Below are 21683 nucleotides of genomic sequence, written 5' to 3' on the forward strand. Positions count from 1 at the left end.
ATCTCAATATCTATTTGCACAGCTCATTAACTAAGGGCTCACACTCAGCAAACAGAGAGAGAGAGAGAGAGAAAAAAAAAAGAACCTTCAGCACCAAATACATTTGGAAAGTTACTATGGAGACCTGTCTTTCCCTGGATCTAAACTAGACTCTGTCACATTCTGCTAGGCTGCTGTCAGATGCATCTGTCTGTCTGTCTTTATTGCTTATTTAGAAAGTTGCAAATCTGGATGACGCAAAGTGTCTTTTGTCAGACCACACTGGAGAGAGAAAGAGAACATTCCTTTCCCCACTGAGCATTATGAACATTATGGCAGGCACTCGACCTGCTCTGCTACCGGGACAACATGATTTACAATGTGAAAAGGGAAAACCTAAATCACCAAGTAATGAAAACATTAAAGTTAATGCATCACAAGTGAGGAATTTATTACCATTAACTCCAATAAACAGTTATAAAACACTCGTCCTTTCCTGTCCATGCACAGGGACACAGACACTGGACTTCATTAAGCTCAACTTTCTTTTCTTTCTCACTAGACCAGTCATGTGTGTTTGAACCAACCACCATTTATTGTTAAGTGGACTGGTTCATTTTCCAGGACTGCAGAAAGCTGAAGGCACATCCATTTTGCTTCACGGTGCTTGGTACAGACGGATGAAATAGCAAAGTTTAGAAGACATGAGCTCGGTGTTGCTATATAAGTTTATTTAAAAGTCCCTAAAATGTATGTCTGTTAAAAGCAGAGTAGCTCTTCTGAGCGGCCCTTCTCAGAAGCAGGTATATAAGTAATAATGCCTAGCGAGGAGGGTGGCATATTGGATGCCAATGCACGTCAGGTGCATTTAGCTGAATAATTTTTCCCTTGTTATTGTTTGGTTTAGCACCTTAGAAGCCTCAGATGGAAACCCATTTCCTTCCGACATTCTTCTCTGTCACAGGGGCATACCAGTTTATTACCTTAAGGTTGTTCATGAACAAAAGAGGCTGCACATATTGGATGGCTAGGGTACATTGGTTACGGATTCATTTGTTTTAGAGGAAAAAAAGAACCAAAGTGTCTTTTTGGAAAGCCAACTCTAATTGTGGAATTGCCTGTGTGTGACAGACAGGAGAGGCAGCATGAAACTCAGCCTTTCTGGACCAAATAGTTACAATGGTAACAGTGATAATAGTAATACTTTACATTTGGATAGTACTTTACTTAGTGTTTGTCAAATGGTTTCCTTTATGGCACCTCGTTGATTCTGATACAGATAGAACGGCCTTACCAGTCAAGCCTTTGGAGGCTGAAAATAAGGCTCAGAGAGGTAAGTGACTTTCTCACAAAAGCTTGAAAGGAGAGTCAGGACACAGACTGGTTATTTCTTTTTCTTTTTTTAAGCTCCAAATCCGATACTTCTTTTTTTTTGCTACACATTTTACATAATGAATCGTGTTATAGTCATAACTATAACGTAAAGTCAAGATGAAGAATGTGTTTTTAATTAAAAAAAGTTTGTTTGATGCTTATTTTATTGTTGAGAGAGAGAGAGAGAGAGAGAGAGAGTGAGGGAGGGGCAGAGAGGGAGGGAGACACAGAATCCGAAGCAGGCTCCAGGCTCTGAGCTGTCAGCAGAGCCCAACGCGGGGCTTGAGGCCATGAACCGTGAGACCATGACCTGAGCTGAAGTCAGACACTTAAAGACTGACTGAGCCACCTAGGCCCCCAGAGATGAAGAATGTTTTAATTATAGGTTTCTCGGCCCAAATGTCATGGTTTTTAGGAACCCTTTCTGCTAAGCATGCCTACAGCACCAATACCGCCAGATGGAGCCTGGGAGTTGCTCAGGACGTCAGCCCCAAATGGGGACTTGATCTTTGGCCTTGCTAGGGAAGAGGTGGGCGCCTGGATGATCTCCCTGTCTGAGGCTCACAGGGATGTTTAGCTCTGCCCACCGAGCGGACTTGCTGGGCCTCCCATGAGCCAGACTGCGCAGAACACATGAAAGAAGGGGCTAGAGAGGCTCTGGTGCAGAGTCTGAGCAGCATGTCCTGTGTTGCCAAAGCTCAGGTTTCTGCAAGAAAGACCAACTGCTAAAAAGTAGCATAGTTTAAGAAGGTATTGGTACTTAAGGGAACTCTTTTACACTTTATTTCATCACATATTTTAGCATCTGTGTAAGGTTCCCTAATGAAGAACTCTTGCCTGGGGAGGTCACAGGGCTCTCCAGTGGTGACAGAGCAAATGACCTTGCCACTCATTTAACAGATGGGGAAACCAAAGCCCCGGCAGCCAGATTATGTGACTCACCCAATGATGTCATTATGTGACTCACCCAACGATGTCATTATGCGGCATTACCCAAGGCAATGTGACTAATTTGTTGTAGAGTTGAGAAGAGAAATAGAGTTTTCTGACTCCAGCATCGTATCACTCTTTTGCTCCCATCATTCGGTAAGCTCGGCACAGGGGGTATAATTTCTGTGGGGAAATGAGACCAGGGAAGTCCCAAAGCTGGGACACGCAGTTCGGTGGAGAGTGAGACGCCATCCTGAGAACAGGTGAATTAAGTGATAGTCCATGTCCTGAACACCGAGGTCCCTAGCTTCCTTTTACTGGTCATTTCCAAGAACCCTGGTGGTGGTGTATAATGGCACTGCTGGGAGATTCATGGATCTTCCTCTGGAAAAATGAATGGCTTCAGAAAAAAGGCCTACATCTACTGATGGTTGGGAGCAACCATCTTAGGCAAAAACGGTTGGGTTCTCCCTTATCACTCTCAATCTTAGGCTTTCTAAAGTAAAGCCCATCGGTTGATACATTCCACCTTGGCACACAGAAGTTTCGGTTTGCATTTTGGTGCCTCACTTTTAAATATAAGCAGGGTCTAAGGATCACCAGACTTTGCAGAAAAGCTTCCAACATGCAAGACAAAGACCAAGACATGTAACAGATTAAAAGGTTAGGGGAAACAGAGCTAGGTTGCAGAAAGTAAAATGAAAAAAACAGAGCAAACAAACAAGTCATCATTAATATTCCCAGAGAGATGAGAAGACACTGCATCCATGAGATAGGATGCTTAAAAAGGAACAATGAGAGAGCAAGAAAGGAGGGATAGAAATTCAATATATGACAGCAGAAATTAAAAACAGAATCAACAGATGAGTTGGAAGATATAATTGAGGAAATCTTAAAGAAATTGGGCAAAATGATCAAGGAAAGGAAAACAGAAGTGATGAAAATATTAGAACATAGAGGGGTGCCTGGGTGTCCCAGTTGGTTAAGCGTCCAACTCTTGATTTCAGCTTAGGTCATGATCTCGTGGTTCGTGGGTTCAAGTTCTTGCATCAGGCTCCGAGCTCACAGTGTAGAGCTTGCTTGGGATTCTCTCTTTCTCCCTCTCTCTCTGCCCCTCCCCTGCTCATGTTCGTACTCTGTCTCTCACACATAAAAATAAATAACTAAACTTAAAAAATATTAGAATACAGAAAGTAAAAAGAAAGGAGTGATCAAAGAAATGATGAAATTTCTCAAAATGAAGAATATGAGTCTTCTGATTGAAAGGGTCCTCCATATTCCCAGAATCTGAATGAAGAGAGACTCATACCTTGGTAATCACTGTGAAATTTCAGGACATGACAAATAATGAGAAGCTCGTAAAAGCTTCTGAATCAGGGGGAAAATAGGTCCTACACAAAGAACGAAGAATCTGAATGGCATTGAACTTTTCCACGGCAACACTAGCAGCTGGAAGTCAATGAAGCAAAACTTTCCAAAATCTAAGGCGAACCAATTTCCATTAGCATTCTTACACCCAAACTGTCAATCAAGTGTAAAGGTAGAATAAAGAAGTTTTCAGACACGCACAGTCTCAAGAAATCTCCCTCCTAGAGAAAGGCTGCCACCAGAGGAGGTGCTCCACCAAAATGAGGGAGAAAGAAGGTGATGTTAAATCCAGGAAACAGACAAAGGCAAGTCCCAGGGTGACAGTTGTGCCCTGGACCTCCAGAGCAGCCATCCAAGAGTGGGGAGGAGGACAGAGGTCTCCGGGAGAGCTGCTCCAAGAACAAAATGGAACTGATGGGCCATCTGATGCATTTGACCATACGGAAAGTAGTAGTCAGAGGAATACTATAATTCTGCCACGAAGCTTTGGGAAGAATTTGGGATGGCGACTTAGAAAACTAATCAAATGAAAAAGCCGAGGCATTTGCCAACTCTAGGAAAAAAAAAAAAAAAAAACCAAACAAGAAATAAAATGTAATTACAGAAGTTTATAAGGGTTGGCAGTAAATAAAATCTACATAGTTAAAATCATCTAAGCCCTAAAACTAAACTAACTAAAAATGATGGTATAATCACGTTGGGAAGATGAAGGGAGGAGAAGGGAGGGTCGGGGTGAGATAAGCGTGTTAAATCCTCCTCTGCCACGATATGAAATCAATACATAATGTCTGAAATTGATAAATCAAAAAAATAGCTGTATAATAATATTATTTAGAAATGTGGAAGTACACACCAGAACTGATGAATGAATTGAAAGGGCTTGCCTCTGGAGAGCAGTACCCCAGGATTGGGAAGGGTTGACTGCCTGCAGTTCTATAGTATTTGATTTTTCAAAAAACATTCCAAGTGGCTGAATATACAAAATTCTTAAGCTTGATATGAAGGGTCTCTGTCAGAGGAATCCAGAAAAGAAAGAAGAAATCTGTATAGAATGAAGAGAAACAGTTTTATTAAAAACACTTAACACAAAGCCATGTTTGAATTAGGTTATCATTTGAAGAATATTTTAATAACCTGTAGTCTCTATGCAATGCCAAGACTCATTTGCAACTCTAATCTTGTACTTTGTACCACAGGTCTAAATTCTGCTCAAGCGTTTCCTGCACTGCAAGGGAACCCACAGAAACAGGTGCCTCCTTCCACCGGAGATCTGTTTTATTTCACAGGTAACAAAGGGCATGCAATTCCATGATGAAATTTGGGGTCGGAAGCCCAGGAAATAAACTTGCACTGCAATTTACAGAATTGTATTGTATCACTGGGCATGACCAGAGTTGGATGAAGTACCTGCAGATACAATCAAATCAGGAAAAATTTATTTGGAAACTATCACGTGGAAGGCATTGTGCCAGAGAGAGAATTCCCAGGATGTCCTAGAAAGACAACTTCGGATCAGTGCAAAGACACAGAGAGCGCAGACGTGATTTTAATTTATAGGGTTGGAAAGGCACAAAGCCATAAAACAAGACACTTGTTGTCCTGCCTTTATGTTAAAGGTTTCGCCTTTTTAAAAAATAATCAGAAACACATAATCATCATTCTTGACATAAATTACACTTTAGATTGGGGGTGGAAATCCTGTTTTAAGAATAGGAAGGGAAGGAAAAGTAAAACCAACTGCATGTAATTTTTCAAGTGGAAACAACGGCAATATGAAGATATATGGGCGTCAGACCCATTGATAAAGGAAGGAGGCTGTGCTCTCTTACCTCTTGTAGTGTCACTCCTGTGACCTCTAGCATTTGCAATGCTTTGATTCCACCTTGCCCAAGGGACCTGTGAGTACGGGGGAAAGGGATGAAGGATGCCTATGCCTGACCTCACCTTTACATTGTCTAAGGACTGAAGGTATAAATCAGCTTTCCCCTTGAAGACGTGAGTGTCAGAAGCTCATGTGAAATGCTGGAAATATTAAATGATGTCCCTTAGGGTTTTATTGTTACTCAGTTTTCTCCTGTAACTGGGAGAGCTGTTCACATGAAGAATACTCTCCCCCAGGACCTCAATTTGTATAGAAAATGAAGTATGAAACTCCAACAACTTCTTGTCACTTTGGAAAGAAAATAAACAATTAGTGGAGGTTGCACTTAGTCTACTGGTCCTGTGATCTCTCTGCCTGTTCTTGGAGAACAGTTCACACCAACAAAGGTGTGAGAATGCCTTCATTACAAATCCTCATTTCCAGGATAATAAATTTGTGATGGTTAAAAAAAAAAATCACCATAGAGAATTCAATGTGTTTTTGTAATGAGGAAAAGCAAAAGCTCTTCCTTGAATCTTATTTAGCACAGGAAGTATGCTAATAATTAGAATTGAGGACTAAATGCCTGAATGCCAGGGCCCCATTTCTAGCTCAACACCTTCCTCTCTTCATCAAAGATCTGAAGGACAGCTACACAAAGAATATATTCCCTATTACAGAAACATGAATATTCATTTGTATACAGCTTTACAATTTTTAGAGCACTTTTCAAACCTCTTATTTAGTTCGATTTAAAAAAATTTTAATGTTTATTTATTTTTGAGAGACAGAGAGAGAGAAGACAGAGAGAGAGAGAGAGAGAGAGACAGAGCATGAGCCAGGGGAGGTGCAGAGAGAGGGAGACACAGAATCTGAAGCTGGCTCCAGGCTCTGAGGTGTCAGCACAGAGCCTGATGCGGGGCTTGAATCCACAAACTGTGAAATCATGACCTGAGCTGAAGTCGAATGCTTAACTGACTGAGCCACCCAGGCGCCCCTAGTTTGATATTTTAAAAAGTTTATTCCTTTATTTTGAGAGACAGAGTGACAGAGAAGGTAGGGGAGGGGCAGAGAGACAGAGAGGGAGAGAGAGAATCCCAAGCAGGCTCCGTGCTGTCAGCGAGGACCCCGATGTGGGTCTCAAACTCATGAACTGTGAGATCATGACCTGAGCCAAAATCAAGAGTCAGACAATTAACCAAGGAGTCACCCTGGCACCCCTGGTTCGATTTTTATAATAGCTCTATGAGGTAGATATTTACAGAATCCGGGATGAGAGGATAAAAGTAAGAAGAAACCACTTCAACAGTTGAGAAGAGAGACCAGTGAATTATTAAGGATTACCTAAGAGACTGCAGAATCTTAATAACTCCAGGATTGTAAAACTTGGCCAGATGTATGAAAATATTGATCAGCCTGCCCGGCTCTGTGGTGTAATAGAGAACTGATCTCTAAATGACCCTCTGCTCCATGTTTCAAGATCATATGAAAGGATGTTCAGAATAGTGTAATGTGCTCTTTTAACATGAGTTCTCTTGCCATCTAACTTGTGGCTGAATTAAGGATGAATGGCACTACTTCTCAAGGGGGCAAGAGAAAGCGTGAGGGCTGAGGGGGATTCCAAACAGGATTCGAGGAAAAATGAAGAAATAAGGTTCTTCTTTCCTCCAGAAGCCTCATCTTCTGAAACAGGCCCAGTGATTTAAAAAAAAATTTTTTTTGTTTTTTTTTTAAGTAACACCAAGTCAAATTGGTGCTGCTTAAATAGTATGCGTTTCAGGGAATTGGAAAAAGGTCCCTCTTCCAAAATACTTTCTCAACTGACTTCCCTAATTCCTGATGTTCCACCATTCAGCACCCATTCCCTTAGATGAAAGCATTATTCCCTGTTGGAATACAAATGCCTCTGGGAGAGGTTGTACATTAAACGAGGCATTCTCACCCACTGCGTGGAAACAAACTGGTGCATCACAGATCACTGGCGGAGGAGGTGCAAAGTTCCAGCTCTCTCCGAGACAAGGCACAGCCATTTGTAACTATGCAGTAGGCCACTGAGCAGAGCTAACTGATAGAAGCGTGTCCAGCAGTGACTTATCCATGAAGCGTGTATGGCTGGTGATGCTGCATGGAGCCATGATCAATCATTAGCACCTTAGAGTGGTGGTTCTTAACTGCAGCTGCACATCAGAATCACCGGTCAACCTTTCAAAAGATGTAGATACCTGAGCTGCACCCTAGATATACTGAATCAAGATTATCTGGAAGTCAGGCTAAAGGCATGTTTGCTTTTGCAAGGCTCTGTGGATGTTCTGAATCTCAGCCAGGGCTGAAAACCACAGCCTCAGAGTGAATTTGTGGGTTGGGCCCTTGTCAAACTAATGGCTTGCTGGTGTGCCTTGGTGAGGTTGGCCCCCAGGTGGGGGGCCTGGACGCTGAGTTCCAAAACAGGCGGTAAGAGGCAAGAGAGGTGCCCTAAGAACAAAGTAACCAAAGACGACCTGGGTGAGAATCAAGGCAACTTGTCCACATCACAATTTTGACAACTTACTTTGGAGTATTAGTACCAAAATTTGAAGAAACAACCTTAATCTATAAAAGTTAGGACTTCTAAAAAAGGTTGGAAATATCAGGATCTATGCTCATATAACTCCAGTTTATTTCATCCTTTCAAATGGCTGAAGAAGGCACTTATAGTCTTTTCATTACTGTTAGTATCTTTTCTCAACCCATTCTTTTTTAAAAAATTTATATCCAAGTTAGTTAGCATATGGTGCAACAATGATTTCAGGAGTAGAATCCAGTGATCCACCCCCCACGATAACACCCAGTGCTCATCTCAACAAGTGTCCTCCTTAACGTCCCTTGCCCATTTAGCCCATCCCCCCACCCACAACCTCTCCAGCAACCCTCTGTTTGTTCTCTATATTTAAGAGTCTCTTATGTTTTGTCCCCCTCCCTGTTTTTATATTATTTTTGCTCCCCTTCCCTGCTGTTCCTATGTTTTGTATCTTAAATTCCACATATGAGTGAAGTCATATGATATTTGTCTTTCTCTAATTTCGCTTAGTATAGCACCCCTAGTTCGATCCACATAGTTGAAAATGGCAAGATTTCGTTCTTTTTGATTGCCGAGTAATATTCCATTGTATACATATACACCACGTCTTCTTTATCTATTCATCCGTTAATGGACATTTGGGCTCTTTCCATACGTTGGCTATTGTTGATAGTGCTGCTATAAATATTGGGGTGCATGTGTCCCTGGGAAACAGCACACCTGCATCCCTTGCATAAATACCTAGTAGTGCAATTCTGGATTGTAGGGTCTCATCCCATTCTTTAAAGTCACATCCCTAAGTCTTGCCCTACTCAGTCTGTCCTTGGTTATCCTCCAAAGGGAGTTCTTACCAGGTGAGTTAGTTTGGATTATTTTGGCCAGGGTGACAGAAAGCCCCCAATAATAAAGGTCTTAACAAAATAGAAGACAATTTCTTACTCAGGTATAATAAGAATGGAGGGAGGCAGTCTGGAGATGGTGGTGTCTCCACTACCTTTAGCATGTGATTTCTTCCTCATGGTCCACGCTGGCTCCAGGTCCAGCCCAACAGGAAGGAGGGAAAGGGGCAAGGAAGAGAGAATCACCCTCCCCTCGCCGGTAAGGACACTGTTGTGTGACGTGTCTCCACTGGTCAGAACTTAAGTCACATGGTCAAATCTAGATGCCAGGGAAGTATGGAGGCAGGGAGTTGCTCTGGGCGGCCACCAGCCCATCTAAAAATGCAAAGAAAGGGGAGAAGGGAGACTGGGGGCCAGCTGGCAGTCTCAGCCACGCTGGGGATTGCGCACACAGCTAGAGAAGTTCTTGGTGGTCACCTTCTGAACCTAGAATATCCCACCGGAAAGAAAGCAAATGAGTGTGGTAAGAGAAGGCTGCTTATTAATTCCAGGTGTTGGGTAATTTGTGGTGATTAGACGAAAGTGTTTTCCACTAATGAAGAGTGAGAATTTGTTGAAAGTAGTGATCTGTGGCCCAGGATTCATAACAGAGGCCTCAAATAAATGAAGTGCCTGGTTTGTCTTTTGAAAGCTTATGTTTCCTCTTGGAATTATGTGATTCAAAAGTCCACCTCTCGCCTAACGAAGGACTGGAATGTGGTCCTTCTTGTCTAAGTCCCTGGAGTCACCTTCTGTAATCTGTCAGGAGCGCGACAGCATACTAGGCAGTGGACTTCCTCACCAGCTTCTAGGACACACAGCGCTAACTGGGAGAAATGCTAATGCTAATTTTACATACAAATTCTGCTTGGATGTGCCTAAAAAGATTCTGATCAGTGAAAAGGTGTATTTTCCCTTGACTCTAGGACTCCACGCGCATACCGGTATGTCAGTACCCTCCAGCTGTGGTTGATCTGAGAGTGCAACCAAAACAACGCTGGTCTATCCAAACAGCGTGTTATCCGAATGGCATGTTATCCGAAATATAAGAACTCTGTTTAGCTCTATGGCTGTGTTTGGATTGCTTCATTGACTAGGATGGTTTTAAAAGTAAAGCCCTGCTTTGTTTCCCATCTGATCTCCCTAAATCATCCAATAGAAGTGTTTCCTTTCTTTGTGTTTCTCATTTGTCCAGCTGATTGAATTGTATGGCCAGTTAGCTCAGTTAGAGAGGGCATGGTACTAACGAGACCAAGGTCACACGTTTCATCCCTAGATAGGCTGACTGGTGTGCAGAGTAAAATTCTGTTCCATGACGAGTTGATTGCTTCTCTATCCCTGGCTAGCTGTTCTGAAAGAATGCAAGCTTTTCAAAAGGAGGATTTAGTAGGAGAAAGTGGGTGCCTCAGCAGAATTAAGCTGTACTGTTGGAAAAACTCTGCGAAGGCCCTTACACAGAGTTGATGGACCAGAAGTATATCTATACAAAGAGGAGCACAAAGTAATGAAATGAAATGGTCCCTCCAACAATAAGCCATCCTACTTCCAGGAGATGACGACCCAGAAGCACGGAGATTGAACTGCCACATCAGGAACGGGGAAAGAAAGCTGGAGAAGCAAGAACAATTGTCGTATTCACAGGCTAGGGTTCAGAGCCCTTCATTTCCTGCTTCCTGCTTGAGCCAGGACACCACATTCGGTCTCCAGTTTCCCACTCCACCTCCATGTTCCCCACCTGGTGGTGAGTTGTCATGATGATGCGGAGGAAAATCATGTTCAAAACAGGAATAAGATTTGCCACCGCTTTCACCTGTTCTAGATAGAAATGTCATTTCTCACCACAGGAAGACTTCTCCCCGCTCTTATCAAAGACCTGTCAGTCTGTCCACACAAGCGGGAGAACAAATGTGTTTTTTATCCCTCTGTGAACAAACGAGACTCAGCACCTGCGCGGCACTCAAGGGTGGCTGGCCCCTCGTCCTGACTCTGAGCCGGCTGCTGCTCTTGGGGAGAGAAAGTAAAAATGATTGATTCAACATCTTAATTAAGATAAACAAACAAAGAGGAACATCAAATAATAGACCTGACAGTTTGAAACAGACTGAAAGTACAGCTTAGCATTTCATAAAAGAAAAAGCGTTTGATGTGAGGATGGCAGTTTAATAATTTGTAAATATCACTGGCTTGGTATTATAGCTAATCCAAATATTTTCATTTCTCGTCATATGTTACCCTCTGCTGATGGCTTCTCCTCTTCAACTTACAGCTTTTCACCCTGGAGCCTTCGACAGGGGTGGAGAGGAGAGGAAGAGAAAGGGTCACAGGTTCTCTGTGGAATGTGAATTGTATCATCAACTTCCTTTCTACTTTCTGATTCAGATATTCCCTGGAAAATACCACCGACCAGCCCAAAGGATTTATTGCCCTTTTCATCACTTCCCCCACAAAAGTATCAAAATTTGATCATTGTAGCTTTCCATTAGCTTCGGACTGTTTTACTAATTCTCTCTTCTTCCAAGTTTTCTCCTTATTCCTAAAATGTAAGGAAACAGGGTAATGGGACAGCCATACCACTGTAGGGAAATTATAGTGTCCCTAAAATGCTGTTTTTATATGGTAAGAAGTAATCAGCTATAGATCTATGGCCTAAGAAGGTGTTTAAATGCACTAAAGTCCTAGAAAGAAGGGTAGTTGGAGGTAAGAGTATCCTTTTTAAATTTTTATTTATTAAAAAAAGTTTTTAATGTTTTTATTTACTTTTGAGAGACAGAGAGAGATAGAGAGAGACAGAACGTGAGTGGGGGAGGGCAGAATCCAAAGCAGGCTCCAGGCTCTGAGAAGTCAGCACAGAGCCTGACACAGGGCTTGAACTCGTGAGCTTCGAGATCACGACCTGAGCCAACGTCGGACACTTAATCGACTGAGCCACCCAGGCGCCCAAGTATCCTTTTATTACAGTTTATTTATTTATTTTTGAGAGATAGAGAAAGAAAGAGAGACTGGGGGAAGGGTACAGAGAGAAGGAGAGAGAGAGAATCCCAAGCAGGCTCTGTGCTGCCAGCGCAGAACGCGACTTGGGGCTCAATCTCACAAACCGTGGTGAGATCGTGACCTGAGCTGAAACCGAGAATCAGATGCTTAACCAACTGAGCCACCCAGGCACCCTTAAGGGTATCCCTTTCAATGCCTGTGTCTCCCACTGAAACACCTCTGGGTGGGCACTGAGGTACCAAGCAGGAAGTTGTGGCAGCAGTCATAAAAAGATGAATATGGGAACCTCCCTGGTGGCCAGAGCATTGTGATTTAGCTCTTGTGAAAAAAAATTCAGAGAAAGAGTAGGCAATGTTACCAATTTATTTGGAATTTCCAAGGGTGCAAGTCAGAACACAGGTCTGATCAGGCAAAGCTGGAGGAACACCACTGGGCAGACAGAGGCTTCTTGGGTTTTTAAAAAGGTATGTAAACAGGGAAAGGTGGGGATGTGGGCCCATCAGGTCAGCCTGCAGTCTGATGTACTTCTAGATTCGGGACAAGACCATTCTCTTGTGGCTTTTCCATTCTTTTTGCTGAGGTTGTAACAGCAGCATTTAAAAAATTTTTATTATTATTATTGTATTTTTTTTTTTTTTTTATGGCAGTCGGAAGATACCATGGCCAGGCCAGAGGCCACGCCGGGCGGGTGTGCCGGGCAGGGACCCACAGAGGGGAGCTGCAGTTCTGAGAATCCTCCACAGGGAAGCAGTATGAGATCAGGGTTTAGGCAGAGGTGGCCCCGGCCTCACCAGCCTTCCCTCATGCGGACTGAGTGTCCTCCTTCTTTCCTTCCACCGGGCGCGAGGTGAGTCCCAACAGGGCAGGCTCACCTTCCAGGGGAGGTCCGAGCCTCTGCGGCCCTCACCACAGCCCTCCGCCCCCCCTGCACTTAAACAACTGGCTCCCAGAACACTGCTCTGTCAGTGCGCTGAGGGAGGCCATGAGGGCTCAGGACGCCCGCTTCTCTGAAATGGCCTTATTTTAAGCTGCTGGGTTCGCATCATTGCCACGGAGAGGAAATCTGCACGGGGGACCTTAGCAACACGGCAGGCACGTGTTTTCCTTGGCAGTCTCTATTCTGTCAACCTCTCCATGGCTGGATAACTCTTGACATTTCTTAAAAAGGAATCTGTTCGGTCTTTGGCACTCTTCAGAAAATCGTGTCAGCAACAACTTGATTCTGTCTGAGTTACAGGGAGCAATACGATGTTATGGGTAAAATTCCTAAACAGACAGTTTACAACTTCGGTTCTATCTTGACAATGTCCTGCTGATATATATGATATTGTATGATATATACACTGATATTGTATGATAACAGTAAAGCCACTACTTATCTTCCTTGCTTATAAAATATAAATAACATCTGACACTTTCCTGATAAGTCTTAAGAACTACAGGTGTTCCCTGCTGTTCCTTATGAAACCTTTGGTGAGCTGAGATAGAGTAAAGCCAAGACACGATTAGCATTTTGTAAAAGTGAAAATCTCTTCAGGTTTCTCTCCATTACTGCAAACAGGTACTAATGTAGGTCTTTCATCAATGCAAAGTGGTGTAACGTGAACTTTCAGAGATTGGGGGAGACTGGAAACCGGGGCCCGGACTCACGAACTGTGAGATCATGATGTGAGCCAAAATCAAGAGTCAGACACTCAACCGACTGAGCCACCCAGGCACCCCTATCACACGTTTTCTTTTTTTTTTTTTTTTTAATTTTTTTTCAACGTTTATTTATTTTTGGGACAGAGAGAGACAGAGCATGAACGGGGGAGGGGCAGAGAGAGAGGGAGACACAGAATCAGAAACAGGCTCCAGGCTCTGAGCCATCAGCCCAGAGCCCGACGCGGGGCTCGAACTCACGGACCACGAGATCGTGACCTGGCTGAAGTCGGACGCTCAACCGACTGCGCCACCCAGGTGCCCCTATCACACGTTTTCTAAAATACGTTTACTTTAGTTGACAACTTGGCAAATATTACATGTACCGGATTTAAAACTTTTCTAAGAAATTTAAAGTGAAAACTCTTCTAATACAGTAAGCAGAAATTCCATTTTCAGCATTTCATATGGAGAGAGTAGAAGGGAGGGAGTAGGGGCTAAAGTCTGTATTTCCCAAAATTTATCTCAGGTAGCCTACCTCTTATCACACAGTTTATTTCTTTACCTGAAATACTTCAGAACTTAAATGTTTCTGCCAAGTTTGAGAAGGTGTGTGGTATTGACTTCTTCTTGCTGATCTCATTTTTTTTCTTTATGGTCTATCCAAACCATTTTCAGACTCTCTAAATCAGTTACCTTTCTTTTAGGGACAATCAACAGAAAGCAAGCAGAGGAAAAGAAAAAGAGAGAGAGAGAGAGAGAGAGAGAGAGAGAGAGAGAGACAGATTAACACTTGCTCTCTCAGTGGCTTCCCTCCCAGACAGGTTGATGCAAATATGAACAAAAGAGAAGTTTCTGGAAAGACCTGTAGCAGGACTGCTCTCAAGACTGGATCAGCAGCAGTGCTAGATAACTACAATTGGACAATTTTATCCCTCTGGGTCATAAACTAAGCTAGAGAGGTAGAGCCTGAGACACATATAAACAAAATGGAGAAAACAAATAAAATATTGACTCTGCTGGGGCGCCTGGCTAGCTCAGTGGTTAAGCATCCGACTCTTGATCTCAGTCAGCTCAGGTCATGATCTCATGGTTTGTGAGTTTGAGCCCCGTGTCAGGCTCTGTGCTGACAGTGGAGAGCCTGCTTGAGATTCTGTCTCTCCCTCTCTCTGACCCTCCCCTGCTCGTGCTCGCCCTCTCTCTCTCTCAAAATAAGTAAGTAAATAAATAAATAAACTTAAAAAAATTGAATCTCTTCCCTGCATTTCATCCCCTAAAGATAAGTCAACCAACTAGCAGTGGGAAGAATGCTATCGTCATAATACCAATTCATTTAAATTCTTCATAAAATGCAATACTGTGCAGTTCTGGGTACAGACCATGTGCTTTCTCTTCTGGACCTAACATGACTAGGAATTATTAGAAATTCGGGTGATGCTACATCTAAATGAGTTTCCATGCCATGGTTAGGTGATATTGTTAGGGTCTGTGTCACTCATGGTTTTGTGTCTGTCTAGAAAAGGTTAGGCAAAGGTAAGAGAAATACAGAGCCCACCGAAGCATCTCTAATCAAAGGGAAACTTGTTAAAGAAAGATTTTAACAGCTCAAACTACCTTGGAGGCCAATAAAAGCACCAAAACTGATTATTAGACCATGATCTGAGGTTAGAAAAAGGACGCTGGCCCTGACTGATTGGAAAGCTATTGGAAATAAATAAAAAGGCTACATTATGTGAAGCGGAAGGTCACAGTGCGGGAGCATCTTGAAAAGCCATAGGTGCACTGATTACATTTATCACGACATTAGTGAGTGCTTTGTGTGTGGCTTGTTTTTGCAGGTCTTTTGTATGAGATATTTTTAGATAAACTGATTTCACAGAAGGGGAGGAAGGTAATAAGTGTCACATTGTGTTAATACACGGGCCCCGCACCTTTGGGATCACATTTGGTGCAGGGCACAAATGAAATGAGTTTGGTGGCCTCAAGCGAGGCCACCACCAATAGCTATCCTTAAACAAAATCACAAATCATTCGCCGGCAGCCAGGATCAGAGACCTGGAGCCGAGACGGCAAGAGTGTTACAGGTCAGGGGGAAGACTTGGGCAAGGAAGTAGCTGTCACCTCTGGGTCTCCAGCCTGGTTCCAGCTCAGGCCACCAACAAACCATGAACACTAACATACGCGCTGATTTTATGACCTCTCTTTCCTTGCCAAACCCCAAATGAATATTCTCACAAACATTTCATGAGGCCTCCCTTATCTAAGTCTTCATTGCTCAGCCAATCCTGATAAGAGTAATGTCATAGTCACTATGAAAAGTAGTCTGACTTTTCTTGTGTTACGTGTTCTTAGCAAAATAATGAGACTTGTTTGTTTCAGGGAATTCTAAATCTAAACATTGCTTGCTCTCTCTCCATCAGTGAAAGGCTTCCTGGTGAAAACACAGAGAATTAGAAAACAATGACTCTGTGAATGACATTTACAGAGATCTCATACTGGAAAGGGCACATTTTATGGTGACTCTGTGTCAAACGTGTAGTTTCATCAGAGGACAGGAGGCAAAAGAAACAGGCAATCAATACTTGGGCCTCCGATATCTGAACTGAGAAAGAAAATCATTATCCTGTTACTTTTATTGTGGCATGATGCTTGAAATACTGCACCTTGTTTCCATAATAATCCAATATTTTGGGGGTTGCAGATTAACGGACCCCTCCTACGGGTAGCCATGTGAAATTGGAACATAAAGCAGAAAGGAATGTTCACACACACACACACACACACACACACACACACACATTTTTGGTGGGAACTTGGTGAAAGGCAGATTGAGAAAGAAAAACGTTAACCTTTTGAAAAAATACAATAAACCAATTTCCTATTCATATTTATCTAACAGCATATGTTTAATGTCTGAGTTTTCAGGATTATTAGTAAAGGGTTCCTCGTTTCCAATTTTGGGGAAAAAACACACAGATCTCCAAGAGTTAAGAGTCCCCTCAATATTAACAAGGTTACTTGGACAGCATTTTCATCTCTGCATTTATTGAAGATTGCTCCCTTGTTAAGAGAGTAAATGAAACCAAGGTGGGAAGTGTGTGGAATCTGACATTTGATTTTTTAAAGATAGCTGTACTATTCACTTCTCACTGGCACAAAAAGCAGTCACTGAACTTGAATTTTTTGCTGATAAAAGGAAAGGAATTCTCATTCACAAAACTCTATGAAACTCTTATGTATCCAACTATACCAGTTCTGTCTACCTGCTTCCAATATGACTGTTTATTGGTCAATATTTTCAAAACACTTCAAGACAATTAAACCCTCCCCTCCTCTAGATTTCAGCACCCAATTTAAAACTCTATTTGAATACATATTATGGAAAATGGGACCATATTAGTCATATGCATGTTGCAAAAACAAGTACAGCTGTCCTTGACCTAACTTGTATACCTTTGTGGGTTGGTATCTTAACCCAGTTATTTATTTATTTTTTTCCTCTTGGAATTATTATTGATGATATGATCAGTGTAGTCATGAAGTCATGACCTGCTTTTCTAGGCTGTAGACTGCAGCCCCACGGAGAGCTAAGTGGGTCCTTAATGAACAAGAAAAGGTTATCATGGCCACACATGGTGTCTCCCAGTCATCTCTGTCTACAATCTCCAGCAGCCACCGATAACAGGTCAAAGTCATGCAAGTACGGGCTACGGCTACCATTTCGTTCTTCATGGTGCAGATGTTCTTGTGAACCCTTGGCAAGTGCACAGCAGCAGGAGGAGAAAAGCATATTCTCAGAGGCCTACTCCATCCAGGCAGCTGATTTATTCCAAGTGAACATACTATTCTCCGCAAAAATTGTTAAGATTAAGAAAAAGTGACAATACTAAGTGTCACTAAGGATGGGGAGGAACTAGAATTTTCACACGCTGCTAGTGGGAGTATCAATTGGTATAAACCCTTTGAAAAACTGTTTGGCAGAATCTATTGAAGCTGAACTGTCTGATCCAGCAATTCTCTTATGTATGGACCCAAAAAGAAACACCAACATGATGTGCATCAAAAGACAGGTATAAGGACGTTCACAGCAGCATTATTCATACTATCTCCAAAGTAGAAACCACCCAAATGTCTACCCACAATACGCTAAGATAAACGAAATACTGTACAACAATGATAACGAGGAGCTACTGCTACATGCAAAAACATGGGTGGTTCTCACAAATACAATGCTGAACGAAAGGATTCAGACACACAGGAGTAGATAGTGTGTGACTCTGTTCGTCTGAAATTCAAATATAGGCAAAAGGAATCTAGTGGTAGAAATCAGAGTAGTAGTTACTTTTGGAGAGATAGTGATTGGGAAGGGGCACAGAGAAAAGCTTTTGGGGGTGCTCGTAATGTTCTCCATTTTCATCTGGGTGGGGATTACATGACTGTTTGCTTTGTTTAAAAAATGACTGAGCTCGGTATTTGCGATGTGGGCATAGTTCAGTACATACGGTATACTGCAACTAAAAAGTTAAAAGAAATTATCCGTGCACTTTATTATTAATTAATGCCTTTGTCAGGTTCTGAAATACTAGGAAACAAAGGAAGAATCACTAAGGCAGTTTCTCCTTGAGTGAAATTTACCACAGAATTATATTTAAAAAATTCCAGAGAAATTATATAGGCATTGTTAAAAACTTTCGTGTTTCTTTGCCTGGAGCTCTTAAGAGTAAGTGGTGATTTGGTTTAGACTTTGATGTATTGTATCGTGCATTATATCAGAGGTGTTATAAGGAGGGTGCTAGCCAGCTATTATGTTTGTGCAGCCATAGGAAACTGGCTTAAATTAAAACAGAAACAACTTCAGCTGGACATTAGGAGGAATTTCTGGGCCAGGAAGTTAAATGATTGTGGAATCAGAATTGCTATGTATCTTGAAGAAAAGAAGGAAAAACCATCTGGCCGGTGGACGGATCATAAGATCTTTCCACTCTTCAGTTCAACAGGAAAGGTGGTGGGGCGCCTGGGTGGCTCAGTCGGTTGGGCGTCCAACTTCAGCTCAGGTCATGATCTCACGGTCCGTGAGTTCGAGCCCCGTGTCCGGCTCTGTGCCAACAACTCAGAGCCTGGAGCCTGCTTCAGATTCTGTGTCTCCCTCTCTCTCTGCCCCTCCTCTGCTCATGCTCTGTCTCTCTCTCTGTCTCAAAAATAAAAAACAAAAAACAAAAACAATAGGAAAGGTGGCAAAGTTTAAAAACCTACTCTTCACAGAACTTATTACAATGTGTGGTAAGGGTAAGTGTTCAAAAATATTAGTTAGCTTCACTGTGTCACTATTAATAATACTTACAGAGAGCATGGCAAGTTTAGAGCTTTATCCCTAAACTTACTCACCAACAGTGAGATATCCCTAACTAAGTTTTTCTCTGTAAATCTCAGGCGTCTGCCCCTCCTGATGATAAAGGAGGAAGAAAGCCCAACTGGTTAACATGCATAAATTGTACTGAGTCTGTGATGACTTGTGCTATGTAAATATAAAGAATGATTATTACCGTAAACCCAGCTAACTGCAACACCGATGGTGACAGAAATGTCAATTTAAATGGTGGTAGCTTAGAACTCTTACCATCGGCTCAGGAATGAAATTGCTTTAGGCACCCTGGGACTTTAAGTAGAGGGAATCACCAAAGGACTGTTAGGGAGCTATGCTAGGGTAAAGGAAGATGGGGGGTTTCGAGGAACCCGTTAGCAAATGTGATAAAAAAGCATCTCTCAAGGGAACACAAAACAATAATAGTTTTAGCTGTCACTTTGAGTTTTCTAGAAGTTTTCTTCCCTTTGATGATCTTCCTCCATACTCCTAAACTCTTGCTGCTGTTAAAACTAAACCAAACCAAAACCAAACAGTAGTCCAGAGATGTAATTGAACTGCCTTGGTTGTTGTTGTTTTGAGCTGAAATACACTTGGCTAACATAGGAAATGCATCTAGAAAATATTTTTAATGATTTCTAAAATGTCCTCTTGAAAGGTGCATGGTTCGAAATCAAGGTCTTCAGTGTTAAAGTGCTAGCAGGTTTTTCGCTCAATTCCCGTGTGGTTTTAGAGATATTGGCATTCTAAAAACCGCTGATTCTTGCTTGGTAAATGGGAACTGAGTTACAGCAACCAAGGTCTGAAGAATCAGAAGGAGATTTATGTCCATAAAAACCTATGTAAGAGAAAAGTAATTATGTGGAAATCTCAAGGCCCTTCTAGGTTTTCTAACTTCTCTGGAGTGGCTTTCTGACACAACCAAGGCACAGGTGCTCAGTTATAAGCAACGTTGCAGTCCTCTGAAATATATGACCAATCCCCTTACATTCTGGACACTTTCTTAGTTACTACTGAATTTCCACCTTCTATGCTGCAATTATACCCTGCACAGTAGACCGCGATGTCCTCTCCGCAGGCATCCATGAGCTGCTGAACACTGAAGCGTGGGACTAATGTCCTGTGTGCTTGTATATCTATATAAGCCAGGCCACAGGACAGAAACTTCTGCAAATTTCCACAAATCAAGTCTAGGAGAACTATCACATATATTCAAAAATAACCAATTATTAAAAAATAAGCCAATTCAACCGGTTTTTATGAGCTCATAGTGACCCCCTGGTTAGCAGTTTGCTTGGAGTTATTCTCATTATTTCAAAACTTTATTGGCATATTCTATGACCACAAGTACTGTGTTAGGGACCAAGAGGAAGGGCAGATGGTCTCTAGGAGCAGGCCATCATGTGGCAAGCCGAATCTCTGAGCTTGTTAATTAACAACATAAGAAAGGATAGGATTAGGGGCCCACACAAACACTTAAAGTTCAGAAAAGGCAGTGTCCGCAGACTGCACAAGGGTATTTGAGCTGGACCTTGACAGACGGCACAGGGAGAGAAGAAGGATGAGCTTTCTAGACAGGGAAACAGCATGAGCAGGGCTCAGAAACCTTATGCTGAATATGGCATATTCTTGGCCAACAGGAACTTGACTAAAGTCTAGAGTTTTTGTTGGGTGTGCAGGTGTGGGTGTATTCTGGGAAATAACTCAGCATTTCTTCTATGAGCTTAGACTGAGCTATGAAAGACTCCAATGATCAAATTAAGAAGTTCCAATAATCTAGTTTCCCTTTCAGTGATGCAGAGTCATTGGAAGTTTTTAGCCAGGAAATTACATGATAAAACCAGTATTTTTCAGTGGACATAATTCTTAATATAGCTGTTCTACAACTATTCTCCTATTGACTGAGTTATTCCATTTTTCAAACAGAATAATAATTCTTAACAAAAAGTTATTTTTTTGCCTTAGATTCCTTCTGGAACAATGTGGCATATTTTTACCTACTTAATTGATAGGAAATGTTATCAAATTAAGATTTTCTTCCAGGGTACCTGCTGGATGGCTCAGTTGCTTGAATGTCTGACTCTTGATTTTGGCTCAGGTCACGATCCCAGGGTCATGGGATTGAGCCCTGTGTTGGGTTCTGCACTGAGCATGGAGCCTGTTTAAGATTCTCCCTCTGTCTCTGTCTCTCTCTGTCTCTGTTTCTCTCTCTCTCTCCCTCTCTCTCCTTCTGCTCCTCTCCCCGACTTGTATACATGCTCTCTCTCTCAAAACAAACAAACAAACAAACAAACAAACAAACAAACAAACAAAAAAAGACTTTCTTACACATTTTCCCCTTATATCCTGGGTTATTTTACTATTTTCCACAGGTGTCCAAAAAACAAAACAAAACAAAACCAAACACTAGTAAACAAATACACTAATGGGAATTTTTGGAGACCATACTGATCCTGCTTAGTTCAGTGGCTTTTTTGGGGGGGAAAGGGAGATGGGTATACTCCTGACCGAAAATTTATACTGTATATGTATAGTGTGGCCATATTTTATGTTAGTAAAATTGTTTATATAAAATGAATCAAACACGTATTTAATAAGGTTTTACCAAGTGCTGGAACACATTTAAGAACTATTGCTTTTATGTAGCCATATTCCAATCTATTCAATTTCAACAGATTTGAAAGGCCTATAGGGAACATTGTCTTTACCACATAGGAATTTATAATTTCATAGGAAAGGGCA

General features: G+C 42.0%; 1 protein-coding gene across 5 annotated transcripts in view; it reads right to left on the reverse strand.

The window, feature by feature from the left end:
* The window catches only part of SKAP1 (src kinase associated phosphoprotein 1), a 279158-nt gene that overhangs the window by 62172 nt on the left and 195303 nt on the right, over positions 1 to 21683 (reverse strand). The gene's annotated exons all lie outside the window — the stretch shown is intronic.

Source organism: Prionailurus viverrinus, unplaced genomic scaffold (assembly GCF_022837055.1).
Source record: "Prionailurus viverrinus isolate Anna unplaced genomic scaffold, UM_Priviv_1.0 scaffold_35, whole genome shotgun sequence".
Lineage (NCBI taxonomy): Eukaryota > Metazoa > Chordata > Mammalia > Carnivora > Felidae > Prionailurus > Prionailurus viverrinus.